This window comes from Lates calcarifer, unplaced genomic scaffold (genome assembly GCF_001640805.2).
Source record: "Lates calcarifer isolate ASB-BC8 unplaced genomic scaffold, TLL_Latcal_v3 _unitig_2046_quiver_2137, whole genome shotgun sequence".
Classification (NCBI taxonomy): domain Eukaryota; kingdom Metazoa; phylum Chordata; class Actinopteri; family Centropomidae; genus Lates; species Lates calcarifer.
In genome coordinates, this window is record NW_026115941.1 from 1 (window position 1) to 10,312 (window position 10,312).

General features: G+C 41.5%; 1 long non-coding RNA gene across 16 annotated transcripts; it reads right to left on the reverse strand.

Moving 5' to 3' along the window:
• Positions 1–1,797: 1,797 nt before the first annotated feature.
• LOC108891858 (uncharacterized) lies at positions 1,798–10,080 on the reverse strand. 16 transcript variants are annotated; one of them, XR_007809987.1, is made up of 8 exons: positions 9,871–10,079; positions 9,322–9,382; positions 7,588–8,471; positions 6,356–7,239; positions 5,127–6,010; positions 3,898–4,781; positions 2,645–3,549; positions 1,798–2,023 (listed from the first exon to the last, which is right to left on the reverse strand). It is a non-coding gene; the product is annotated as an uncharacterized LOC108891858 (long non-coding RNA). The 16 variants fall into 16 exon arrangements; XR_007809990.1 differs by having other exon boundaries at positions 9,946–10,074; XR_007809988.1 differs by lacking the exon at positions 9,871–10,079 and adding an exon at positions 9,648–9,689.
• Between the last annotated feature and the right edge of the window lie 232 nt (positions 10,081–10,312).

Below are 10,312 nucleotides of genomic sequence, written 5' to 3' on the forward strand. Positions count from 1 at the left end.
TTAGGGTTATGATTATGCTTTTAACCAGAGATTAGGGTTAGGATCATGCTTTTGACCAGATTAGGGTTAGGGTTACGGCTATAAAACAGAGATTAGGGTTATATGATCTTTTAACCAGAGATTAGGGTTAGGATCATGCTTTTGACCATAGGTTAGGGTTAGGGTTTATGGCTTTTAGTTAGAGGTTAGGGGTTAGGGTTGCAACATTTAGCCCGAAATTAGGGTTAGGGTTACAGCTTTTAGTTAGAGGTTAGGGTTAGGGTTACAGCTTTTTGCCCAAAGATTAGGGTTAGGATCATGCTTTTGACCAGAGATTAGGGTTAGGGTTACAGCTATAAAACAGAGATTAGGGTTATGATCATGCTTTTAACCAGAGATTAGGGTTAGGATCATGCTTGTGACCAGAGGTTAGGGTTAGGGTTACATCTTAAAAACAGATTAGGGTTAGGGTTACGGCTTTTAACCAAAGATTAGGGTTAGGATCATGCTTTTAACCAGAGATTAGGGTTAGGATCATGCTTGTGACCAGAGGTTAGGGTTAGGGTTACATCTTAAAAACAGATTAGGGTTAGGGTTACGGCTTTTAACCAAAGATTAGGGTTAGGATCATGCTTTTGACCATAGGTTAGGGTTAGGGTTATGGCTTTTAGTTAGAGGTTAGGGTTAGGGTTGCAACATTTAGCCCAAAATTAGGGTTAGGGTTACAGCTTTTAGTTAGAGGTTAGGGTTAGGGTTACAGCTTTTTGCCAAAGATTAGGGTTAGGATCATGCTTGTGACCAGAGGTTAGGGTTAGGGTTTCAGCTTAAAAAACAGATTAGGGTTAGGCTTACGGCTTTTAACCAAAGATTAGGGTTAGGATCATGCTTTTGACCATAGGTTAGGGTTAGGGTTATGGCTTTTAGTTAGAGGTTAGGGTTGCAACATTTAGCCCGAAATTAGGGTTAGGGTTACAGCTTTTAGTTAGAGGTTAGGGTTAGGGTTACAGCTTTTTGCCAAAGATTAGGGTTAGGATCATGCTTTTGACCAGAGATTAGGGTTAGGGTTACGGCTATAAAACAGAGATTAGGGTTATGATTATGCTTTTAACCAGAGATTAGGGTTAGGATCATGCTTTTGACCAGAGATTAGGGTTAGGGTTACGGCTATAAAACAGAGATTAGGGTTATGATTATGCTTTTAACCAGAGATTAGGGTTAGGATCATGCTTGTGACCAGAGGTTAGGGTTAGGGTTACATCTTAAAAACAGATTAGGGTTAGGGTTACGGCTTTTAACCAAAGATTAGGGTTAGGATCATGCTTTTGAGCATAGGTTAGGGTTAGGGTTATGGCTTTTAGTTAGAGGTTAGGGTTAGGGTTGCAACATTTAGCCCGAAATTAGGGTTAGGGTTACAGCTTTTAGTTAGCGGTTAGGGTTAGGGTTACAGCTTTTTGCCAAAGATTAGGGTTAGGATCATGCTTTTGACCAGAGATTAGGGTTAGGGTTACGGCTATAAAACAGAGATTAGGGTTATGATTATGCTTTTAACCAGAGATTAGGGTTAGGATCATGCTTTTGACCAGAGATTAGGGTTAGGGTTACGGCTATAAAACAGAGATTAGGGTTATGATTATGCTTTTAACCAGAGATTAGGGTTAGGGTTACGGCTTTTAGCCACTTTTAGCTGGAGGTAAGAGTTTATAGCCTCAATTATTCATTATAATTGCAAGCTACAAGTAGAGAATTTCTTTACAGTTCTGCATTCCAAAACCATTTTTGTGATATTAATTCAAAGATACTGAAAAACAACTCAAAAAGTTAAGCAGAACAACTTTATTGATTTTGTTCTGGACAACATTTAGCAAACCATGGCAAAGACAATGTCCAATGTTTGACCACTTGGAAACACTTTTAATTTATTCTCTCATCCAAAGTTTAATGGAGTGATGAGCACATATGAGGATATACTTATTACAGTCTTATACATCTCTAAACATCTTGAAGAACATTTAACTTTTGTTGTCTCTTCTTCACTCTTCTTCTCCTGTGAAGAGACAGAACATGTTAATCACAGAAACTGACCGAAGCCTCAAGTCCTGCAAATTTAATACAAATATAATTAATGTAGAAAAAAAGTTTAATTATCCCTCAAATCCTTCTATTACTACACATAATGTATCCTTTTCTTGTTATGTGTAATATTCCAAATTATCTCATACATTTGACAGACAGTATGACATTTTTCTGACATTGTCCACACAGTATACTATGACATTTTATGACCATTTTTGACACTTTACGAAATGTGACATTTTAACTTGTTTTGGATAACTATTATTTTGAAGTTGCTTATATATTACAGGTTAGTTTAATTGTTACCTCTATTATCATAGTACTCTTCCCATTACATATTACTTTTCTTATTCCGTATGACTAAATTTAGACATATTTTACTGTTGCAAACTACATCTAGTAAAAAATTACTCTATTACATCTTCCGTCTGATATTGCTAAATACTTTTACATTACTTCTATAAATACAAATTGCTTTATACGTTACTTTTATATTGCACATTACTTCTATTATTACACTTTCCTGATATGCTGAATACTGAACATAAACAGTTTAATGTCAGTGCTGGACAGTTGATGTAAAGCTGTTTACCTGGAGGCCTCTGTCCTGGTCTAAAAGAACTTCATTGTACGAAGACTCTCTGTGATCATGGACAACGTCTCTGTGATCGCGGACACTGTCTCTGAGATTATAGACAAAGTCTCTGCGATCATCGACAATGTCTCCATGAACGCCGGCAATGCCGACTAATCGGGGACCGAGTCACCACGAGTCATGGACAATGTCTCTGATCGTGGACGATGTCTCCCTCATCCTCAACAATGTCTCTCCGATCATGGACGACGTCTCAGCGATTGGGGACGATGTCGTGGACGAAGTGGTGACACCTGGTCTTCTGTGATCGTGGACTACGTCTCTGTGATCGCGGACAATGTCTCTGAGATTATGGACAAAGTCTCAGCGATCATTGACAATGTGTCTGTGATCGTGGACCAAGTCTCTGATGATAGACTGTTTCTCTGTGATCATTAACAATGTCAGCTGATCGCGGTCATGCCGTCGAATCGAGGAACCACAGTGTCACTACCGATTCTTGCGCAGAGCTCTGCGAAGCAGCGACAATGTCTCTGACCATGGACAACGTCTCTTTCATCTTTGACAAGGTCTCTGCGATCATGGACAACGTCTCTGAACGTGGACGATGTCTCCCTCATCCTCAACAATGTCTCTCCGATCGTAGACCATGTCTCTGTGATCATGGACGACGTCTCTGTGATCGTGGACAATGTTTCTGAGATTATAGACAAAGTCTCTGCGATCATTGACAATGTCTCCATGAACGCCGGCAATGCCGACTTATCGGGGACCGAGTCACCACGAGTCATGGACAATGTCTCTGATCGTGGACGATGTCTCCCTCATCCTCAACAATGTCTCTCCGATCATGGACGACGTCTCATCAATTGTGGACGATGTCGTGGACGAAGTGGTGACACCTGGAGGAAATCAAAGAGAAACAGAGAAAATGATCAATACTCTACTACTTTAATATACCACATGCTACATTACAACATTTTTATAAAATTACTGACAACGTGTTATAATGTGATTTATTTTGGTTGCAATTGTAATGGCTTAATATACTATTAGTTTTTTGACATTTTTAAGACCTTAATTTACGACATTATTTGAAATATCTTTATTACGATTATTAATAATTGTACTTTTTTACATGTTTGATGCCGATTACTTCTATTATTACACTTTTCTGATACATTGAACATAAACAGTTTAATGTCAGTGCTGTGTGTTGGACAGTTGATGTAAAGCGGATTGTGAATTACCTGGAGGCCTCTGTCCTGGTCTCAAAGAACGTCATTGTACGAAGACTCTCAGCGATCGCGGACAATGTCTCTGAGATTATAGACAAAGTCTCTGCGATCATCGACAATGTCTCCATGAACGCCGGCAATGCCGACTAATCGGGGACCGAGTCACCACGAGTCATGGACAATGTCTCTGATCGTGGACGATGTCTCCCTCATCCTCAACAATGTCTCTCCGATCATGGACGACGTCTCAGCGATTGGGGACGATGTCGTGGACGAAGTGGTGACACCTGGTCTTCTGTGATCGTGGACTACGTCTCTGTGATCGCGGACAATGTCTCTGAGATTATGGACAAAGTCTCAGCGATCATTGACAATGTGTCTGTGATCGTGGACCAAGTCTCTGATGATAGACTGTTACTCTGTGATCATTAACAATGTCAGCTGATCGCGGTCATGCCGTCGAATCGAGGAACCACAGTGTCACTACCGATTCTTGCGCAGAGCTCTGCGAAGCAGCGACAATGTCTCTGACCATGGACAACGTCTCTTTCATCTTTGACAAGGTCTCTGCGATCATGGACAACGTCTCTGAACGTGGACGATGTCTCCCTCATCCTCAACAATGTCTCTCCGATCGTAGACCATGTCTCTGTGATCATGGACGACGTCTCTGTGATCGCGGACAATGTTTCTGAGATTATAGACAAAGTCTCTGCGATCATTGACAATATCTCCATGAACGCCGGCAATGCCGACTTATCGGGGACCGAGTCACCACGAGTCATGGACAATGTCTCTGATCGTGGACGATGTCTCCCTCATCCTCAACAATGTCTCTCCGATCATGGACGACGTCTCATCAATTGTGGACGATGTCGTGGACGAAGTGGTGACACCTGGAGGAAATCAAAGAGAAACAGAGAAAATGATCAATACTCTACTACTTTAATATACCACATGCTACATTACAACATTTTTATAAAATTACTGACGTGTTATAATGTGATTTATTTTGGTTGCAATTGTAATGGCTTAATATACTATTAGTTTTTTGACATTTTTAAGACCTTAATTTACGACATTATTTGAAATATCTTTATTACGATTATTAATAATTGTACTTTTTTACATGTTTGATGCCGATTACTTCTATTATTACACTTTTCTGATACATTGAACATAAACAGTTTAATGTCAGTGCTGTGTGTTGGACAGTTGATGTAAAGCGGATTGTGAATTACCTGGAGGCCTCTGTCCTGGTCTCAAAGAACGTCACTGTACGAAGACTCTCAGCGATCGCGGACAATGTCTCTGAGATTATAGACAAAGTCTCTGCGATCATCGACAATGTCTCCATGAACGCCGGCAATGCCGACTAATCGGGGACCGAGTCACCACGAGTCATGGACAATGTCTCTGATCGTGGACGATGTCTCCCTCATCCTCAACAATGTCTCTCCGATCATGGACGACGTCTCAGCGATTGGGGACGATGTCGTGGACGAAGTGGTGACACCTGGTCTTCTGTGATCGTGGACTACGTCTCTGTGATCGCGGACAATGTCTCTGAGATTATGGACAAAGTCTCAGCGATCATTGACAATGTGTCTGTGATCGTGGACCAAGTCTCTGATGATAGACTGTTACTCTGTGATCATTAACAATGTCAGCTGATCGCGGTCATGCCGTCGAATCGAGGAACCACAGTGTCACTACCGATTCTTGCGCAGAGCTCTGCAAAGCAGCGACAATGTCTCTGACCATGGACAACGTCTCTTTCATCTTTGACAAGGTCTCTGCGATCATGGACAACGTCTCTGAACGTGGACGATGTCTCCCTCATCCTCAACAATGTCTCTCCGATCGTAGACCATGTCTCTGTGATCATGGACGACGTCTCTGTGATCGCGGACAATGTTTCTGAGATTATAGACAAAGTCTCTGCGATCATTGACAATATCTCCATGAACGCCGGCAATGCCGACTTATCGGGGACCGAGTCACCACGAGTCATGGACAATGTCTCTGATCGTGGACGATGTCTCCCTCATCCTCAACAATGTCTCTCCGATCATGGACGACGTCTCATCAATTGTGGACGATGTCGTGGACGAAGTGGTGACACCTGGAGGAAATCAAAGAGAAACAGAGAAAATGATCAATACTCTACTACTTTAATATACCACATGCTACATTACAACATTTTTATAAAATTACTGACGTGTTATAATGTGATTTATTTTGGTTGCAATTGTAATGGCTTAATATACTATTAGTTTTTTGACATTTTTAAGACCTTAATTTACGACATTATTTGAAATATCTTTATTACGATTATTAATAATTGTACTTTTTTACATGTTTGATGCCGATTACTTCTATTATTACACTTTTCTGATACATTGAACATAAACAGTTTAATGTCAGTGCTGTGTGTTGGACAGTTGATGTAAAGCGGATTGTGAATTACCTGGAGGCCTCTGTCCTGGTCTCAAAGAACGTCACTGTACGAAGACTCTCAGCGATCGCGGACAATGTCTCTGAGATTATAGACAAAGTCTCTGCGATCATCGACAATGTCTCCATGAACGCCGGCAATGCCGACTAATCGGGGACCGAGTCACCACGAGTCATGGACAATGTCTCTGATCGTGGACGATGTCTCCCTCATCCTCAACAATGTCTCTCCGATCATGGACGACGTCTCAGCGATTGGGGACGATGTCGTGGACGAAGTGGTGACACCTGGTCTTCTGTGATCGTGGACTACGTCTCTGTGATCGCGGACAATGTCTCTGAGATTATGGACAAAGTCTCAGCGATCATTGACAATGTGTCTGTGATCGTGGACCAAGTCTCTGATGATAGACTGTTTCTCTGTGATCATTAACAATGTCAGCTGATCGCGGTCATGCCGTCGAATCGAGGAACCACAGTGTCACTACCGATTCTTGCGCAGAGCTCTGCGAAGCAGCGACAATGTCTCTGACCATGGACAACGTCTCTTTCATCTTTGACAAGGTCTCTGCGATCATGGACAACGTCTCTGAACGTGGACGATGTCTCCCTCATCCTCAACAATGTCTCTCCGATCGTAGACCATGTCTCTGTGATCATGGACGACGTCTCTGTGATCGCGGACAATGTTTCTGAGATTATAGACAAAGTCTCTGCGATCATTGACAATATCTCCATGAACGCCGGCAATGCCGACTTATCGGGGACCGAGTCACCACGAGTCATGGACAATGTCTCTGATCGTGGACGATGTCTCCCTCATCCTCAACAATGTCTCTCCGATCATGGACGACGTCTCATCAATTGTGGACGATGTCGTGGACGAAGTGGTGACACCTGGAGGAAATCAAAGAGAAACAGAGAAAATGATCAATACTCTACTACTTTAATATACCACATGCTACATTACAACATTTTTATAAAATTACTGACAACGTGTTATAATGTGATTTATTTTGGTTGCAATTGTAATGGCTTAATATACTATTAGTTTTTTGACATTTTTAAAACCTTAATTTACGACATTATTTGAAATATCTTTATTACGATTATTAATAATTGTACTTTTTTACATGTTTGATGCCGATTACTTCTATTATTACACTTTTCTGATACATTGAACATAAACAGTTTAATGTCAGTGCTGTGTGTTGGACAGTTGATGTAAAGCGGATTGTGAATTACCTGGAGGCCTCTGTCCTGGTCTCAAAGAACGTCACTGTACGAAGACTCTCAGCGATCGCGGACAATGTCTCTGAGATTATAGACAAAGTCTCTGCGATCATCGACAATGTCTCCATGAACGCCGGCAATGCCGACTAATCGGGGACCGAGTCACCACGAGTCATGGACAATGTCTCTGATCGTGGACGATGTCTCCCTCATCCTCAACAATGTCTCTCCGATCATGGACGACGTCTCAGCGATTGGGGACGATGTCGTGGACGAAGTGGTGACACCTGGTCTTCTGTGATCGTGGACTACGTCTCTGTGATCGCGGACAATGTCTCTGAGATTATGGACAAAGTCTCAGCGATCATTGACAATGTGTCTGTGATCGTGGACCAAGTCTCTGATGATAGACTGTTTCTCTGTGATCATTAACAATGTCAGCTGATCGCGGTCATGCCGTCGAATCGAGGAACCACAGTGTCACTACCGATTCTTGCGCAGAGCTCTGCGAAGCAGCGACAATGTCTCTGACCATGGACAACGTCTCTTTCATCTTTGACAAGGTCTCTGCGATCATGGACAACGTCTCTGAACGTGGACGATGTCTCCCTCATCCTCAACAATGTCTCTCCGATCGTAGACCATGTCTCTGTGATCATGGACGACGTCTCTGTGATCGCGGACAATGTTTCTGAGATTATGGACAAAGTCTCTGCGATCATTGACAATGTCTCCATGAACGCCGGCAATGCCGACTTATCGGGGACCGAGTCACCACGAGTCATGGACAATGTCTCTGATCGTGGACGATGTCTCCCTCATCCTCAACAATGTCTCTCCGATCATGGACGACGTCTCATCAATTGTGGACGATGTCGTGGACGAAGTGGTGACACCTGGAGGAAATCAAAGAGAAACAGAGAAAGGAAAATGATCAATACACTACTACCTATTCCTCATCGACAGTTTAACCATCAACGTCAATTTCTGAATCCAGGATTTTAACTTGTGTTGTTTATTATACCTCAGTAAAACGTATTTCTTCTACCACAGACAGTCACGTACAGAATCATCATTTCAGATTTCAACCTTCTTCTTATTAACACATATTGAGAATGTCGTTGTTTTGTTTTGTTTTTGTTTAATGAACAACAACCAAATGTACAAAAGTTGTAACAGCAGCTCAAGACAATTCTTACTAAATAAGTGTAGAACTGGTTGTTTTAAACTGTAAAGATATTTTTTAATCATACTACTATCATCCTATCATACAACAGCTAACATTGCCACACTTAATAACTTTTTATATGTTATTTTACTTATATCATTGATATTGTTAGGTATGACATAGTCTATTTGTCTAGTATATGGACATTAGAATTTCTGATAATGTATGATCGAACTGAAGTTAAGATATTTGTCAATCCTGTTTTGACTGATCCTCAACAATAACAATCCAAAGAGAAGGTGAGGAGAGCTACAGTCGATTAGTCCACAGGCAGAACAATATAAACTCTTTAATTTAAAAAAAAAATGTTAAAACCAAGAATGCCAAGAGGCCTGTGAGGTAGACGGCAGATATTACCGACATAATTAATCAGTTCTTCTCTATTCAAAGTAAATTAATTAAATATTAAGGTTTGAGCTGAGATTTTACTAGTAACACTGAATGGAAAGACTGAGAGTAGTTGCTGACATTAATAACGCAGCTCATCGACAGTCTGGGTAAATGTTTTGGACATGTACCTGTATGGTCTGTGAGGTGATGTTGGTGTCTTCATCCAGGATGCAGCAGCTGCAAGTAGACCTGGAACACACAATTACAAGATTTGAAACACTGAGTAACTAACTAACCTAAAATGATAAAGAAAACCTTTTACCAATAGAACACTACTACAGTGTAGATGAACACAAAAAATAAGCATTAAAGCCTAAGTTTGACTTTTAAAGCTTAAATTTCAGATACAAATGAAAGCTGACCATAAATGTGTGTAACACAGCCAGGTAGACACACAAAATGACCAGGATGGTACACACCATTACAAAGAGACACAACATGTTTGTAAAGTTACCGCAGAGAGAAGTAAACAAACTAGCAAGAGGTGCTATCTGTGCTATTGTCAGTCCACCTTCAGGGACCACAACTCACGTCACATAAACACACTCTTACCCACACAGTAAAAGCGACTGAGAAAGTAAATGAGGACCGAAAATGTAACTAACAGAGAGAGCTAATGTTAGCCGCTAAAGCTAATGCTAACGCTCGCTGCTAACTCGTTAGCTGGTTAGCCTTACCTGTGCTCGGCTCCAACGCTTGTTTTTAACACCGTGGCTCGTACAGTAATGAAGTTTCTCCACGTTCTAACAAACCAACGCGACGAAGCGACGATCCAGACGTTGGTTTTACTTCATATTTTCACTCGTTTTTCTGAATTTGTTTGTCCTCCGCTCCGCACCGCTCTACTCTGTTCTGCTCTGCTCTGTCCGCTGCCGGTCACGTTCAGAGACGCCATGCGCCGCAGCCAATGACGTCACACGCCAGCCAACGTCGGTAGGCAAACGCGGATTGGTCGGCTCACTGTGCTCCGCCAAGAAACCGGTTCTGATTGGTCGAATTACCAGCAGAGATTTTTTTAAATAATACTTACAAAGTGTAAGGAGAATATTCAGAACCGGTAAAACATTTCATAATGTATAATGAACCAGCATTATAAAGACAAACAAATAACATAGATTA